This window comes from Opisthocomus hoazin, chromosome 11, assembly GCF_030867145.1.
Source record: "Opisthocomus hoazin isolate bOpiHoa1 chromosome 11, bOpiHoa1.hap1, whole genome shotgun sequence".
Lineage (NCBI taxonomy): Eukaryota > Metazoa > Chordata > Aves > Opisthocomiformes > Opisthocomidae > Opisthocomus > Opisthocomus hoazin.
In genome coordinates this window covers 7,940,682-7,956,814 of record NC_134424.1, presented here as the reverse complement: position 1 = coordinate 7,956,814, position 16,133 = coordinate 7,940,682, and the positions used below count along the sequence as shown (strand labels likewise).

The 16,133-nt window shown below is 42.2% G+C and overlaps 1 long non-coding RNA gene across 1 annotated transcript in view; it reads right to left on the bottom strand.

Moving 5' to 3' along the window:
- Window positions 1-13,541, bottom strand: part of LOC142362756 (uncharacterized) — a 40,851-nt gene extending 27,310 nt beyond the window's left edge. Inside the window, exon 1 of the long non-coding RNA XR_012765268.1 lies at window positions 13,332-13,541. This is a non-coding gene — a long non-coding RNA (uncharacterized LOC142362756). The remainder of the gene's footprint in view (window positions 1-13,331) is intronic.
- Window positions 13,542-16,133: the final 2,592 nt, after the last annotated feature.

Genomic DNA, 16,133 nt, shown 5'->3' with positions numbered 1-16,133 from the left:
AGCAGCAGCTCCTGAGCCCTGTTGAAAGGCCTGTCCTGACTAACTATGTATCAGCCCAGCTTTATTGCCAGCATGCTTAGAGAAAAAGAGCCAAAATGCTTTTAACTACTGATAAAAAGTTTGAGAGGCATGCCAAGGAGGCAAAAAACCCGTGCTGTATTATCCTCTGTCTGGAAATGTGGAAACACTGTCCAAACCAGGGGAAAAAAAGCCTCTGGGAGTAGTTGAATTAGAACCCAAGGACCTGATTAAGAAAACACTTTAACATGCTTAAAAAACTTTGCTGCATTAATGCCCAAATCAAGCAAGGTACAGATGTAAGGTAATTAGAGAAAGAGGATTAAAGGGCCAGATTCTTTCTTCATTTAGCAAAAAGGTTGCACAGAATATACCATTTTGCAGGGCGTGCAGAAGATAGAGTCTATTAGCCTGGGCAGCCCAAGGAGTTCTCTTCCCTGTTTTCCTCCTCCCTGCTGTGTGGGGCTATCGGGGCTCTCCCATGCCAGATGCCTGGAGGTCCACACCAGACTATGTCTGCCTCGCAGCAACAGCAGCATTTACTCCAGCGTAAATATTAGAGTATTATGCCATACTTCTACTGTAATCATCAGAAAACAAGAGCTCTGTTTTTATCCACAGGCCACTGCAGCTGGAATTAAAAGAAATAAAACTGCAACAACCAGCAAAACGACTTCACATAATAAAAGCAGGACCACAATTTAGAGTAATTCATTCTCAAACTTGTGCTTTTTGCATTAGGTAACACAACAGTTCTCTTCTGGTGGCAACAAGATTTCAATAGAAAAGAAATCAGTACTTTGATCACTTTTGGAGCTATTTTTAGATTATTTTTTTGAGGATTGGATGTATCAAACATAAATGTCTTTCTAAAAGCCTACAAGACTACAGGATGCACACCCTTTTCGCCTTACCACCACTCAGAGGAGTCCTTGCTGAGAGCAGCAGGAGCAGCACAGGCTCCCTGTTCTGCATCATCCCACATCCTCTGGCCTCAATAGCATGCTGCGAGCCCCAGGGACGAGGAGGGACAGCAGTGCCACAGGCAAAGCTCCACACAGCAGCATGGCTAGCATTACAGTCCTGTCTGTAGGAAGCATTCTTCTGCATTACAGAACAGGACTGGCATTAACAGTGCTTAAAGGACTCACATGAAGGGTCAGTCTGGTTCCTAGGACAGCAAAAGGCAGCGACAGGCAGCACCAAAAAGGTTGTCAGCCAAATCTTGGTATGACACAGGCAGCACTTCCCATTTTTTCCTGCTGACATGACTGAAACGTTGCTGTTTGCACAGTTGGTACCATACTTTAACTCAGATTGACTCAGATGCATTTCTTGCAAGAAGAGAGCAAGACTGAGTCGCTGAAAGGATGCCAATTCATTTGAAATGGCAAATGATGGAGTGGAGAATAATGAGATCTGTGAAGATCTGAAACTCTTATCATCCATGCATCAAGCAATCAAGAACTGTAATTCCTTAATTTTACTCCTACCTACTCTTTCCCTTTAATATCATATTTTCTTGTCAGCAAAAATAAAGTAGATCTGAATTCAGGGATTTATGCTTTAAGTCACTATTGAAATATTCATGTTCACTTATTTTATATCTCTGTGCACGGAATTTTCAGTAATAGGCCTGATATTGGATAAAACTGAAAACTAATGCTGGAAAAATATTCAAGAACACATGCAAAAGGGTAGCACTTGCATCAGAAATAGATTTACGAAAGGAAGGCTTAATCAGAGAAGCGGAGCAGGACACAACAAACATTCAGAAGCCACAATTCTCCAAATATGCAAGGGTGAAGCAGGCATGCCGTTTGCTGAATGCAGCTCCCCTCAGTGCTGCTGCAAGCCACAGATGCAAGGTGGCAGGAAGATGCTAAACTTGCCCAGCTTAAGGACACCTCTGAAGCTAATATGTGTCATTACTGAGGCAGATTCTGGTTACAAATCCAGCTCTGTTGCTACCAAAGGGATGCCAGCACCCAGGTCACTCAAACCAAGACATTAATATTAAAGAGTCACAGGATACAGAAAGTGTTCAGAAGCAGTAGCAACCATTGGTAAAAGATTCTGATAAAAGAAAAATAAGGAAAAGCCCTTTTTTATAGGTATTTTTACATCACTAGGAGAAAATGAAAATAAAATACCAGACAAAGTTTGCTGATAATTTAAGAACTGAAGAGTAAACATTTTGCTTTATCTGTGTCTGTGACACTAGAGTAGCATAAAGAAGAATTCTACTGAGAATTCAAAATATACCTTCTAAATAGAATAAAAAAATGCAAGCCTGATGCAAAGTATTTGCAAGCAACGAAAAAAACAAGATGCAAACCTCTTAAATTGAAACAACATAGGCCCCCAGGAATCCCTTCCTGAGAAGCTTCATTGGTTCTAGCTCTCATGAAGCCCTTACAATTTCCCACTGTACGTATGAATGCAAATAGGTCCAGAGGGTGCATTAACAAAGGACATCATACCAGCCCGAGTGATGCCATTGCCTTACACAGCGCGGATGACGTGTGCGCCGTTCCGACTGCCTTCCTTAGGAAGGCCGTTATTATACGAAAACAAGAATTCTCAGCATGGGCTTCACAAGCCAGCGTCGAGGAGCTGCGTCTTTCCTTTACTGCTAAGGACAAAGTACTCTTGGTAAAGCACAGCTGAAACGGGAGGAAGTTTCAATCAAAGCATGGGAAAGAAGAGCTTTGCTGTGCAAGAGGCTGGGACACACTGAATAGAAAAGGCAGGGAGAATAACGAACAGCTAAGCCAGCAGAAACACAAGGATGAATTCAGCTCCTGCAGACAGTGTCTCACCAGTGAGATAAGGCAAAATGACTGGGTTTTATTTTAACTTGTTTGGTCCCCAAACAGAGATCTATAAATCTAAAGCCCTGGCCAACATGAAATAAGCTGGTGTTTCCTAGTTTATTGAACCTCTTACTAAAATAATGAAACACCAGGAGAGACCCAAGCACTTGAGCAGAACTCCTCATGATAATGCATACAGTGTTCAGCACAGGGCGTAAGTTGCCAAGGAAGGTTATCAAAACCAATGGATAAAGACAATTTTAAAGACACATCTGGACATTGTTATGACAAGAGCAGTTTGCGGCACATAGGGATAAAGTTTTAGTGAAATATTCTTAACAAGAGAAACTTGCTATGCCTAGTCAGTAGAGAAAAGGCCACAGTTCCTTATCTTTACAAGTAATACATCACTGAAGCCAAAAGCTCCCTTGGAGGAAATGCCGGGCTAAGGAGCTGCTGGCAGAGAATCAGGCAGCAACTGCCTGCTGCTGTTCCAAGCACACCCATTTGGCAGCAAGGAGAATACAAGGCTTTTTCCCTTTAGAGACAGGTATTTATTCACCAAGGGGTCTGTTTCTATCAAACAAGGCACTAGCACCAACTGAGCAGGCAGGAGGGAGGCCGAGCAAGGAGCTCCTCTACATTTGCATTCTGACACCAACTCACACACCAAGGAAGGGAAGCAGATTCAGTGGAAAGAGAAAGAGATCTCATCAGAAGTGCAAGGTGAAGGAAACTACTGAAGAACAACAACAAGATATCAACATGCAACCGCTTTTCCCAACTCCAAGCAGGGTCCAGAAGCCCCCAACCATTTGATCTGGCAGTTGGAAGAAAAGTTATCCCCAGAGCTCTCGTGGAAATAAGAAAACATGTAGTTTTATCCCAAAACAAGAGGAGATGCATCCTGCAGTCACATTACACAGTGGATTCGGAGTGCTCAAGTGTTACGGGACAGCTCTTCCACTGTTTTTGTCTGACCTAAGCAAGAGCCTCAGCTTCCACAGACAAAGGCTGGACCAGAATCACTGCTCAGGGCACAGATGCTGTGATCCGGGTCTGAATTTCACAGGCGCTTGGTGGGGAGTGGAGGGCAAGCTGGGGGGAAACCCCACAGCCTACTGAGCCCCTTTGGGACGGGGCATAATGGGTTGCAGTTTTTCCCAGGGGTCTTGTATTGCTTATGGGGAGCCTCTGTCAAATCTTGCAGACAAACCCATCTCTTTCCCAGATCTTCCCACAAGTACCCACATCTTAAGGTCTTGGGCATCGTGGAGATGGCCTCAAATCCATCAGATAGCTTAAGCCTCCCCCTGCACTTTTTTTTTAAATGAGCACTTAGGAAATCATGGTTTGCTGAATACTATTATAAATCATATATTACAATTTTTCACAGAGAATAGCTATAAATCAAACCCTCTTTCAGAGGCAAAGAGCAGAGCACCACTCCAAACCACACAAAAAGACTGTAGATCCCAATATAGCTATGAGCTTCAGAAGAAAATTTACATTCACCAGGAACATTTTTTACTCAGGGCAGTGAGAAATCCATCTGCCCTTTCCGTGGGTGTCCCAGGGAACAGGACTTGCGAGTACTTAGCAGCCGGACTGTTATTCGGGGGGAAATTCTGGAGGGCATTTCTCATTAAAGAGACATTCCTGTAAATAAAGGAGACTACTGTATATCATCTCCTACCCGAGGCAGATGCTTTAACGCAAGCCCAAGAGGGAGGACTGCTCAGGCTCAGAATGTGAGTTAAGTCCTGGGAAGGGATCTGGAAAATGCCACCGCTGACAGCAGAGGGGAGCAAGGGGAGGTGGAAGAAGCCGATTTTAAATCCCAGAAACAGCAGACTACATGTAGACTACATCATGCTGTGGCAGAAGAAAGTGAGGGCCACTGGTGTTTGATCTTCATCATTGTAACACGCTGGTTTACCTCTCAAAGGCACGCCTGCCCTGAGCAGAGCTTAGCTCAACTCCATTAGCTGCACACACAGAAGTCTGGAGTCACTTACAGGGCTCACACAGTCCTACTTATTGCACATTTATTCAACGTAACAATCCTTTCCCTCCACTTCAGGGCACCATTCCCTTTCCATAGACAGATCTTCTAGCTGCAAGGTGACCTCGGTAGGCTCAGCTGGAGTTAGCTGGTGTTAAAAAGGAGAACATTATCATATTAAAATCACCAGAATTTTATCCCTGTGGCTTTCAATAATCAGTCCAGAAGACACTTTAGGCCCTACTGCTACCCTTCTTAATCCTGCTGAGCAGCATTCTTCCTTTGCAACTGAAACCCTTCTTCCACACAGGAGCAGCAGAGCCAAAGATGAGTCCCCTCCCGAGCTTCAGCCCGCTAAATGCAAGGCTTTTAGTGTAAAATGGCAGTCTGTGCTCCTGCTTCAGTCAGGCACTGCAAAGAGAGAGAAGTCTTACATACATAGTTTATTAAAGACAATGAACCCTGCTATGAAAACACCTCTTTCTTGCCATTGCTTACAGAAGATGCTAGCAGCTTATCGATGTGGTACTGTAACACATAGTCAAACACCCAAAAGACCTATTTCCAGATCTGAAGTTCAGGACGCGATCAGTTGCTTTGGTAACCTGAAGCTCTAAAAAGAAAAGTGTAAATCCCTCTACCAGCACAACCCCTCAAAGACTAAGTGACTCCAGTTTATTCCAGAAGAACAGTTTGTACAAATCTAATTAGATAATTTACAAGTTTCACAGCAAAGCCCTGAGTCATCTGTAAAACAAATTCAGACCCGCATCATCAAGAAAGCTGCAAAAGTTGTTGAATAAAGAGAGCATAACCACAGACTCAGGGAACAAATTTTTGTTTGACTTACAAGCCAGACTTTTTAATGAACTCCCATAAGGTGACGAGTAGAATTAGTCTGAACTAAAAAAAAAAAAAATAAATTGAAGTTTGCCACGCAGATGTAAGTTAACAAAAAAGCAGTGGCCAAAAGCAGCACTGAGAACAGACACCCACAAAGTGTTAGCAGCAGTATAAAAACCACATGATGCCAAGCAAAAATATGATATACGAGTGACACAAAAGCAATGCACACAAAAAGAAAAAACCTGGAGAATCCCAGTACTATATTTCGAGCTGGGACTGCTCCATGCATGTCAGGAGTTCTGTACAGAGAACAATAACCATTTTAAAGAAAGCAAGGCACTCCAGTTTCTCAATACTTCCTCCAGCAACTCCATAGACAGGGTTACTGAACACTGTGTTACTTCATTTACACGCAGGAGCCTGGAAAATACTATGCAAATAAGAGTTTGCTTTATGTCTGCATCTGGGGCAGGAAAGGAGGAAGCTTCACTCTTAGATGCTCCAGTTGCCCAAAGATTTAACAGCTTCCATTTGGAACATGACTGCTTAAGTTAAAAAAACAATAAAGAAAGAATTTTAGTATCAGAGGTTTCAGACTGGGAATTTAAATACATGGTTACTGTGGGTGTTCCCTTTCCTCAGGGGAGATTTGCATGGCTGAAATTTGGCATGTCTCCAAAATGTTTGCTTCTGTAAGAACACAGGATTACTAGAACAGCCTGTGGTGTGCCCCTGCAGCAGTTCAGGCATTCCTCTAGAGCAGGGAGTTAGGCTCAGCTTAGCTTCTGCCTGGGTCCAAAGAAAAGGCGTGAAGTTGTGTCCCACAAATGCTGGTCTAGGTAAGCTGTTGAGCTTTGCCTCCCTGCTATGCTTCAGGCAGTCACAGCTATGCTGCCTTCAGCATCTGAACCAGCAACCTTTTTTCCCCCCACTGTTTTTTATTTATATTGTCATACTTATGTCATTCCTCTAAAATAAAACATGCGCTATTTATTTTCTGCAGTACCTACAGCATTACTTAGAAGTTATTACAAGCAGCAGAGAAAAAAATTATACCTAAGATAATCTATGTAGAAAGCTTAGGTATGGCCTTCTGTTTATTCACTCTCACTAGGAACCAGCTAAAAATAAAACTGCAGTGAAGCAGTGGTGAAGCAAATTTAAAATGCTTAACACATGAGTAAGCTTAGGTAATGCACTACCATCAAGTATTTTGGGAGAATGGGTTTTTCTTTAAGTTTAAAACAACATCAGGCATGGATTAGCATTAAAGTATTTCCAAAATAACAATATGAGATAAAGTCTAACTGAAACATGTTAGGAAGAAACACTAAGGTTTCATTTCATTGCTCAACACAGCAGTTTCTTGCAGAGTTGTGTGCAGGCACTCCCTACCAGCGCCAGTCCATAGCCTCAAATATTAAGGTATCAAAACTCATTTAGACTTCCCCCCCCTCCAGTTTGGATCCCATTTGTGGGCTCCAGATGTCAGCTCTGCCCCCTTTCCAAGGCACACAGCCCAATCGCATGCTGTCAGCCCCATCAGGCTGGCAACCCGCCTTCCCTTGCCTCACACTGCTCTGTGGCACAAGTCAGGATATTTGTTCCTCCTTAGTGCTATGTGTAAGTCCACATTTCTTTTGTATTTCTATCAACCCACATTTGATTTTGTTCCCTTTATAGTCAGGAATCAGAGCTTCTAGATACAGTCTTGTTTGTCAGGATTCTTGTAGGTGGTTCTGCAGGAAACACATTCGTATCAATACTCAGCTGTTAGGGTGACATCACATTGGAGTAACCCCAGCCTGCTCATGATCTAACCAAGCTTTCACAATCAGAAGCAAGGTTTTAATGAATGAAAAGGAAGAGGAGACTATGTCCCTTTCTTTTAAAGGTACTAAGAATGGACACGCATTAAAAATAAATCCATAACACAACAATTTCTAGTAGAAATAGTTCTACCAAGGCGGTGGATAGATGCATAATCTGACAGCAAGCAAATCATATTCTTGAAACCACTAAATACAAGCAGGAAAACCACAGTTAAGCGTACAATTGCCAACGTTTACCAATCTTACAGCACTCACCCAATTAAACAAAAACATCAGCACACATGACTGCTACAGAACAATAACCAGCACAGGTTGGGTACAGTTACAGGGAGTTTCCAAAGAGCACAGTTCACCTCAGGATAGACTGTTCAACCCAGCCCTAATCGTGCTTCAGCCTGTTGAGACAGACAAGGGAAAATTTCATCTCAGAAGAGCAGCGACTCTCTTCAGTCTTAATAGCAGGTTGCACATACTGTAGATATCCCACATTGACTTCGCGCAGTACTACAGCAAGGACCCCCTGTCCATCCCAGCTGTGAAGATTTTAGAGTCATGTACTCTTGGATGGTTCACAAATACCCTGTCCTGATTTTTTTTCAGATCAGTGGAAAAGACTAGTCTTGTTGTCAGCTGCTTTTCCTACTCTTCCACAGTATTCTGCCTGTGTTTTGTGTCCTCAGTGTACTTAGCATTAACAAAGCCATTCAGATGCCCTTCTGTTCAGTGGAGAGCAAGTTTTCTATCCAACTTCAGCGATTATTACTTTGCCTTCCAGGGACGTCATGTCATCTGTATTCCCCAAGAAACAGAGGGCATATTAGGTACCTAATCCACACTTGCAGAAAAAAGCATTGCAAATACCTTTCACTCCTTGCAAAAGTTTAGCATGTAGTAGCTAATTCAATACATAGCATAATAACTGCTTTGAAACAGTTCCCCCGCCCCACCTCTTCCTACACCACACATTATAGCACTACAAATAAATTGACGTCCTGCTCCTGACAGAGCTGGAACAGGAGGCAAGGGTCAGTAAACGTCAGTCAGGAATTTCATACAAGATAATAGGCATAAAACATAGCTTTGGCTGATAAGACCTTGCTACAAGGTCATACAGCAGAGACTGTGATAGATTCTAATCACGATAGAGGAGATAAATAGATAAGTATCTCCATAAATATCTCCACAGAGAAATCTATCTAGATCTTGTGAAATGTGGTCATGAACAAAACATATTGGCTTGGCCAAGTTGTTAGAAGGAGCATCTACAACAAAATAATTGAGACTTTACTTCAAAACTGCTGTTTTGGATCAAATATAGCAAAAAAGTTCGCACTTTCAAGTGAGAGCCAGATGAATGAGAAATAAAATATTTTTGCTGAAAGCTTTGAGTGCAATATTGCAACAGAAATACAAATATTTACATTTTATATTACAAATGTTCTAATTCTGAAGAAAGTGGGAAAGAAGCTGATTTTCAAAGAACACCACAAGTGATGACTGAGGTCTCCATCGCAAAGAGTCATAAAACTCCAACATGCACTTGGCCACAAGTGCCCAGCCATGCTTGTTTCTATTTGTCAAAAACAGTCTGGATTTAACTGTGGTTCTCAAGTTTCTGCCAAGGTTTATACAAAACCTGAACTTCAAATGTAATGAAAGAAGGTTGAAAGAAGAGATCTGGCAACAACTTTTCAATTTTGATTCAAGTAGTGCTTTAATTATGGAGGAAAGTGGACCTCAATGTCTGTCAGCGCTTTAATATAGTGTCTTCACTCCTATATAATGAGATCACATTGTTTAACTCCTTCAAATCAAATTGAAATGTTTATTTTGTAATACCACTCAAAAGATTTAAACAGAATTGTTTTTTCAAGGAACAGATCAATCAGAATTAAAATCTAATCCAAAACAACTCAAGACCAATCTCTTCTTGAAATTTTGGCTTCTTCTGAACCGAGAAATTTCACAAAATTTGCTGCTTAGACAAGTACTTGGATGAGCAGCAGAACTCTTCCTCTTGGCTAGATTTTCATATCACAGTGGTGGCATGCTGAGCCACCTCACCAACGTCTGTCTGCTCTTGGTGTCTTGACTGAGACCTGCATGGTTCTATAATTAATCTACTCTAGGCTTTCTTCTTCTGAATTATATACCTTTCTGAAGACTTTTCCATGCAACTTTGGTGTCCACCCTCTTAAGTATCCTCCTATTCTTCAGCTCTCCTGGCTTCACGACTGGCATGTCTTCAGCCCTGTAAATGTCCTTCCAATCTCCCGCTGAACAGGTCTGCTGCCCTATGTCTGAGGAGAGCTGTGCCTTGACTATTTCATTTTTAACTGTTTCTTTGCTATAAAATCAATACCTTGTTCTTCTGTGATCCATTCTCCTCCTTCCTCAGATGGAAAAAAGTTTGAAGGTGAATCCCCAGTGGAACTTATTTTCATCACTCTTGGCACTTTCATAATTGATTTCAGCTCTCACTCCATTGCTCCAATGAGGGCGGCAAGAACTTTTTTGCTAGCAGATGGGTTAGGAGATCCTCAGGCTTCCTGAGAATACACTTTCTCTGCAGGACTGTGCAAATAAGTAGTGGAGTCCCTCTTGATCCTCTAATAACGCCCAGAACATTCAAATGAGTTTCTTCTCCCCTCTAGCAGTTGCTCCCCATAGGTTTTGGATAAGCCATCCTTGCAAGGTTGGCTAGTACTGAGCATCCCTGAGCCATGCAATCACATGTCCCCTCTCTGCTGTCAGAATAACGGGTGTGATCCTCTGGGCATGGCCCAGACCATAACCTGGATGCAGAAGGAACATCAATGTCACAGAGAACTTTGCTTGCTTCACAGAGCTAAGCTCCTTCACACCCCACAGTTGTCCTGCTGCCTGGTCCCTCGCTTTCCTCCCACCACACAGGACCTGTGATAATGGAAAACGGTGGGGAAAGAGCTGGTTTTCACCTCCTGGGAGGCTCCAATGACACTGTTTCCATGGTTATTTCTCACATAGTTTCTGTATGAAATATGTTGTGTTTTCTCTCATTGACACCTCAGGGGGACACTCCAGCCAGTAATGCTCCCTCAAACATTCAATTATCCATTACACAAAGCCTCACCTGGTTTTCCCTTGTAAAACAAATCATATGCTTGATTAGATCAACAAATCCAAGGGATGCTGCAGCTTCTCATTCATCTAAGACTCAACACAATATTATAAACCAATAAGCAAAGTTGGAGATACATTCATGGTATCGCACTGTTCATAGAATGGTTTGGGTTGGAAGGCACCTTAAAGATCATCTCGTTCCAACCCCCCTGTCAAGTGCAGGGACACCTCCCACCAGACCAGGTTGCTCAAAGCCCCATCCAGCCTGGCCTTGAACGTTTCCAGGCATGGGGCATCCAGAACTTTTCTGGGCAACTCATGCCAGTGCCTCACCACCCTCACAGCAAAGAATTTCTCTCTTAGGACTGTTGGTGCCATCAGGCTCTGAACTAGGCCTTCAAATGAGAGAAACTGTTGCCATGGTGCTCAGAACAAATAGACCCACCATCTTATTGTCATCCTGCGCTAATTTTTCCGAACTATCAGCACATTGCTCAGTGAAGATGCTGAAACATACACAGTCACTGCATGAAGAGCTTGTTCATCTGTCAGAGAACCAGCCTAGGACACGTATGATTTCAGGGGAGTAGGTTAGGAGTGTGGATGCTTTGTGTTTAATGGGGAGATGCAACTGCCCTAAGGGTTTCTCCATCCCAGTCTCCAGACAAGAACTATTGGTCACATTCTCCAACTACAGCACATCAACACAGGGCTGCTGCTTTGAAGAGCAGAAGAGCACACCAGAGCATCCATAGTGGATTCTTCTCAAATATGAGATCAGAGCAATTCAGTACAAAGTTTTCACTTTTATGCTGTCATTTCTAACTATGACCATATATCTTGTCCTACATTTCACTTTAAGTAGATTGCATTTACAATATGGTCAGGTTAGTGTTTTCCTGGAGCAAAGCGGACTGACCTTCAATGGGGGATGTGCAAAGCTGTGTGATTGATCACACTTCAATACAGTTTATTGTCTGAAGAGTCCTGTCCCATGCATGCATTTCAAATACACAACTTATAAACAGTTGTACCTGACACTTGCCTTTTGTGGAACCTTTGTTCCTTAATTAACTTTACAGACTGTCACTAAGTGGTCTTTACAACACCAGTATCAGGGAAGAAAGTGACCCTTAGAGACTCAATGGAAATGTCAAAGGATTTCTTCTAAGCAGAAAGAAAATAAGTGCCCAATCTGGGATTAAAAACCCTGAGGGTCCTGCCCTCTAATGGAACATATGCATCTGTAAATGATTTACTGGGAACATTTCATAAAATATTATAGAACACCATGTTACTTTGAGATCTATGCATTTCATTACTCATCATGGGTGTCTCAGCCTATGACAAATAGTTTTAGTTTCCACTGCACAAAGGCTATAAATATATAATAGGAGTTGTTATAACCAGAAAAAGATACTATTTGCTACATGCTTGCTTCCTTGCTGGAGACAAATAAGAAGTCCCTGCGTTCAGCACTATCCCCAGCCTGATCTGTACTGGAGACATCAAACATGTAAACTGACTCTGGCAACACATTGCACTGATCAGTACTTTATTTTTAATGCACCAATATGTTGCACTTGAAACATTTTTTCAAGCAGTTCAAGAGATTAACATCTACATTAACAGTAATCACAGGCAGCATTTTACACTGATTGATGAAGTAGCAAGATCATTTTGTGTTCTTCACTTAAGTATCTGAAAGTCTCCAAAAGCATATCTTGCATCATGAAACACGCTTAGAATAGCTACCTTATCTGTACAAATCACCAGGAAAGTGTTAATGCATCTACTCTCAGAGGAAGAAAAAATGGACTCAAATGCTCACTCTGCTCTAAATAATTAAACATAGCCAGCAGAATTGAGAGACTGGCAGTGCCGCTGTTTCTCAGTGTTGTTAGTGCAGCCAATGGGCTGCAGATTTCCCAGCTCTCCTGGTTCTTCAGCTGCTTTCAGCAGCTTCACATGCATATTCCACTAACGGGGGACTAATTCTGTCAACTGCACTGCTTTGAAAATTGCTGCGAACAAAAAAACATCATCTAACTGAATGTCTTTCCCTGTGTGAATGTAACAACTTTCCCCAGTGACAGAAATTCTGCACTGAGTAGTGGCAAGCCTTGCTTTGCTTTTCCTGCAAACCCACACAGCAAAGCCAAAGCCTGATGTTAGTAACCATCATATCTTTGCTGAAACCAACGGAGTTGAACAGGAGAACAATATAAGGTGGAATTTGATTAAATACATACACATTTTCTTTTTAGTTGGACAAATCCTCCTTAAATTTAGATCAGCACAACCCAGCAATTGCAACAGAAGTGTATAACTCTATTGGCATATGTACTGAGATTTATGCATAAAGCTATCCATAACTGAACAGGCTTATCACCGCAGTGGCAAAAAACAATGTACATAAGATGATCTACAGTATATGTAACATTACATCCTGATTTGTTTTCTGAGCAGACACATATTCTCTATAGGATAATCCAGTCCTGCAACTTAATTCTTTCAAGAAAAAAAACATGCAAGGCACATTTAGGACTTCAACTCCCTGTGCACTAATGAGGATCATCTCACTTTCTCAGCAAGACTACATCATGCACACACGCTACTAAAATTTTACTGTTAATTACTTGCATCAGATTAATGACTTCACCTAAAAGCCATTGCTAGAGGTTACAAAAAAAAAATCTGCTTAGTACTCACAGACCAGCAAGTACCCCAGATTCGTGGTTATTCTGCTGCAGCCATGTCCGAGCTGTTGACTACTGTGCACCACACTCTCCTGGGATGAATCCTGTCTAGTAAAGGCAAGCCCTTGTCACCAATCCTGTTGGCTTTACTGCATTACTCTGAAAAACAGGTTCTCTGGCAGCAAGCAATCCTTATCTGTGTGGACTGTTAAGGGTAAAGAGCCATTCCATTCTTGCAACATAGCTGGATATCCATCTAAAAGTGTAAACCAACCTCAGGGACCCAGTAAGAGCTTGTAGGAGGACCCAACGTGTCTCAGAGCTTGCTAGAGTGACAGCAGATTTTCCTCTTCCCCAGTGGCTGGCTGTTCTGCCTCTACTTCTATGACAAAACACTGGAGAGGACTATACCAGACCCCAGCTTCAGACTCCTCAGTGCAGCCAAGATGAGTTCTACAACTTATTTTAGATTTAAAATTGAAGAACTCCTCTAATTCTTCAGTCTCAGTAACACAAAAAATGCACAGATGTTTTTAATTTAAGAAGTGAACTATTCTAAAGTTCATGCTTAAATACAGAAGAATGGGAGCAAAGATACCAACACATTATGGTATATAAACATTGAATTCCCAGATCATATCCTGTTAAGCCCAACCCCGGGTAGTTACATATATTGTATTTACCAAATTAACATAGCATAAGTCAAGGCAGCCATTCCAATTTCACTGCCATTTGTCAATCCTAAGGCAGTGTGGTAGATATAACTGTTGCATCAGCAAATCTTAGACAGCAAGAACCTCAGTCTGACTGGGAAGACTATATTTATATATCTATTGTGGCTGGAAAGCAGCCCAGCAGAAAAGGACCTGGAGGTGCTGGTTGACAGCCAGCTGGACATGAAACATCAGTGGGCCCAGGTGGCCAAGAAGGCCAATGGCATCCTGGCTTGTATCAGGAATAGTATGGCCAGCAGGAGTAGGGAAACAATCATCTCCCTGTACTCATCACTGATGAGGCTGCATCTGGAGTACTGTGTTCAGTTTTGGGTCCTTCACTACAAGAACAACATTGAGGGGCTGGAGCATGTCCAAAGAAGAGCAACAAAACTGGTGAAGGGTCTAGAGAACAAGTCTTACGAGGAGCAGCTGAAGGAACTGGGGCTGTTTAGTCTGGAGGAGGCTGAGGGGAGACCTTCTTGCTCTCTACAACTACCTAAAAGGAGGTTATAATGAGGCAGGTGCTGGTCTCTTCTCCCAAGTAACTAGTGATAGGACAAGAGAAAATGGCCTCAAGTTGTGTCAGGGGAGGTTTAGATTGGATATTAGGAAAAAATTCTTTACTGAAAGAGTGGTCAGGCATTGGAACAGGCTGCCCAGGAAGTGGTGGAGTCACCATCCATGTAGGTGTTCAAAAAACATGTGGATATGGCACTTAAGGACATGGTTTAGCAGCAGCCATGGTGGTGTTGTGTTGAAGGTTGGACTTGATGATCTTAGAGGTCTTTTCCAACCTTAACAATTCTACGATTTTTTTTTTTTTTTTTTGCTTTGGCTGAAAAAGTGTTATTCTGGATATCTACCCTGCCTGAAGAGCAGCTTGTAATGCATCTAAAAGCAACATTAGAAAGACAGAGGGGACAAGTTTTATGGGAAAGTCACAATGAGATGGCAGGGCCCTACTAAGAAGGCAAGGAGACTACCAGAATAGATGTCCTGAAGGACTTTGCCCTGAAGTTCCCCAGTACATATAGGTGAATAGGAAATCAGAAGCATTTAGAGTCAGGGTTATACCTTGTACAATGTGCTTCCTGCTTCCGTGCAACCTTAGCTGATACCTCAAGGAGAGAGGACACAAGACTCTGGAAAGGAGACCTTGACTTACAGGGGTACCACCTCACATCATCTCCCCTTTGCCAGTCTTCCAGCTGATTTAATTACGACCCTCACTGCAAGTCTCAGGAGGGAAACCACAAACCAAATGAAGAGGGAGTGAAACTGACAGCAATGTTACAGTCAAGGCCACTCCTAAAAAATGCCCACAAAAATAAAAGAAGTGGTAATGAAAACAAGAAGTTTGGGTCAATGTGCCCTTGTTGCAAGTAATCCGTGCTCCAGCACGTCCCGTAGTATTGTTTAGATTACCAGACGCAACTGTAACTAGAAACAGCCATCTTTCAGCTTCCTCCCTGAAGTCACGATATATCTCCTGATGTTCCAGAGATATCGGGTGGGAGCAAAGATGGGAAAATAGAATTAATACCAAAATCCACCCCCTAGACCATTTGTTTTTCCACAAGTATGTGAAGTACACAAAAAAGGAAGCGCTTCAAGAAAATGAATCCTCATGTCTCTATGGTGAACGCAAAAAAATGTGAAACAAGTCTCTGCTGAAAGGAGACACTGATTGTTACTCGCCTGTAACTTATTTTGATTTAAATTAGCCCATAAAAGCAGCATGGCTGTTTAGTGCCAAGAATCATGTTTCAGTCTTGGGGTGCATTCTTCTGTGGACTAACGCACCTCATTGTATCTTGAGAAGTAAATATAGCATTTCTGTGATGTTAGGAAACACATTTAGAAAATATTTCTCAGAACAACTCAGTGACAATACAGGAGCTGAAATGTCAACGATTTACAACAGCTCAGAAAATAACCTTTGGCATCTGGTCGGTAGAATCCACAACAGAGAAATGGCATTGGAGAGGTGTTGTTAATTACTGAAAAAGTGAACAGACCCCAACTTAGACTACCTACTCTGAGGGAAATAGTTGAAGATAACAGACTTAAAGGCAAAAAACGCATCCACTGTACCTGAA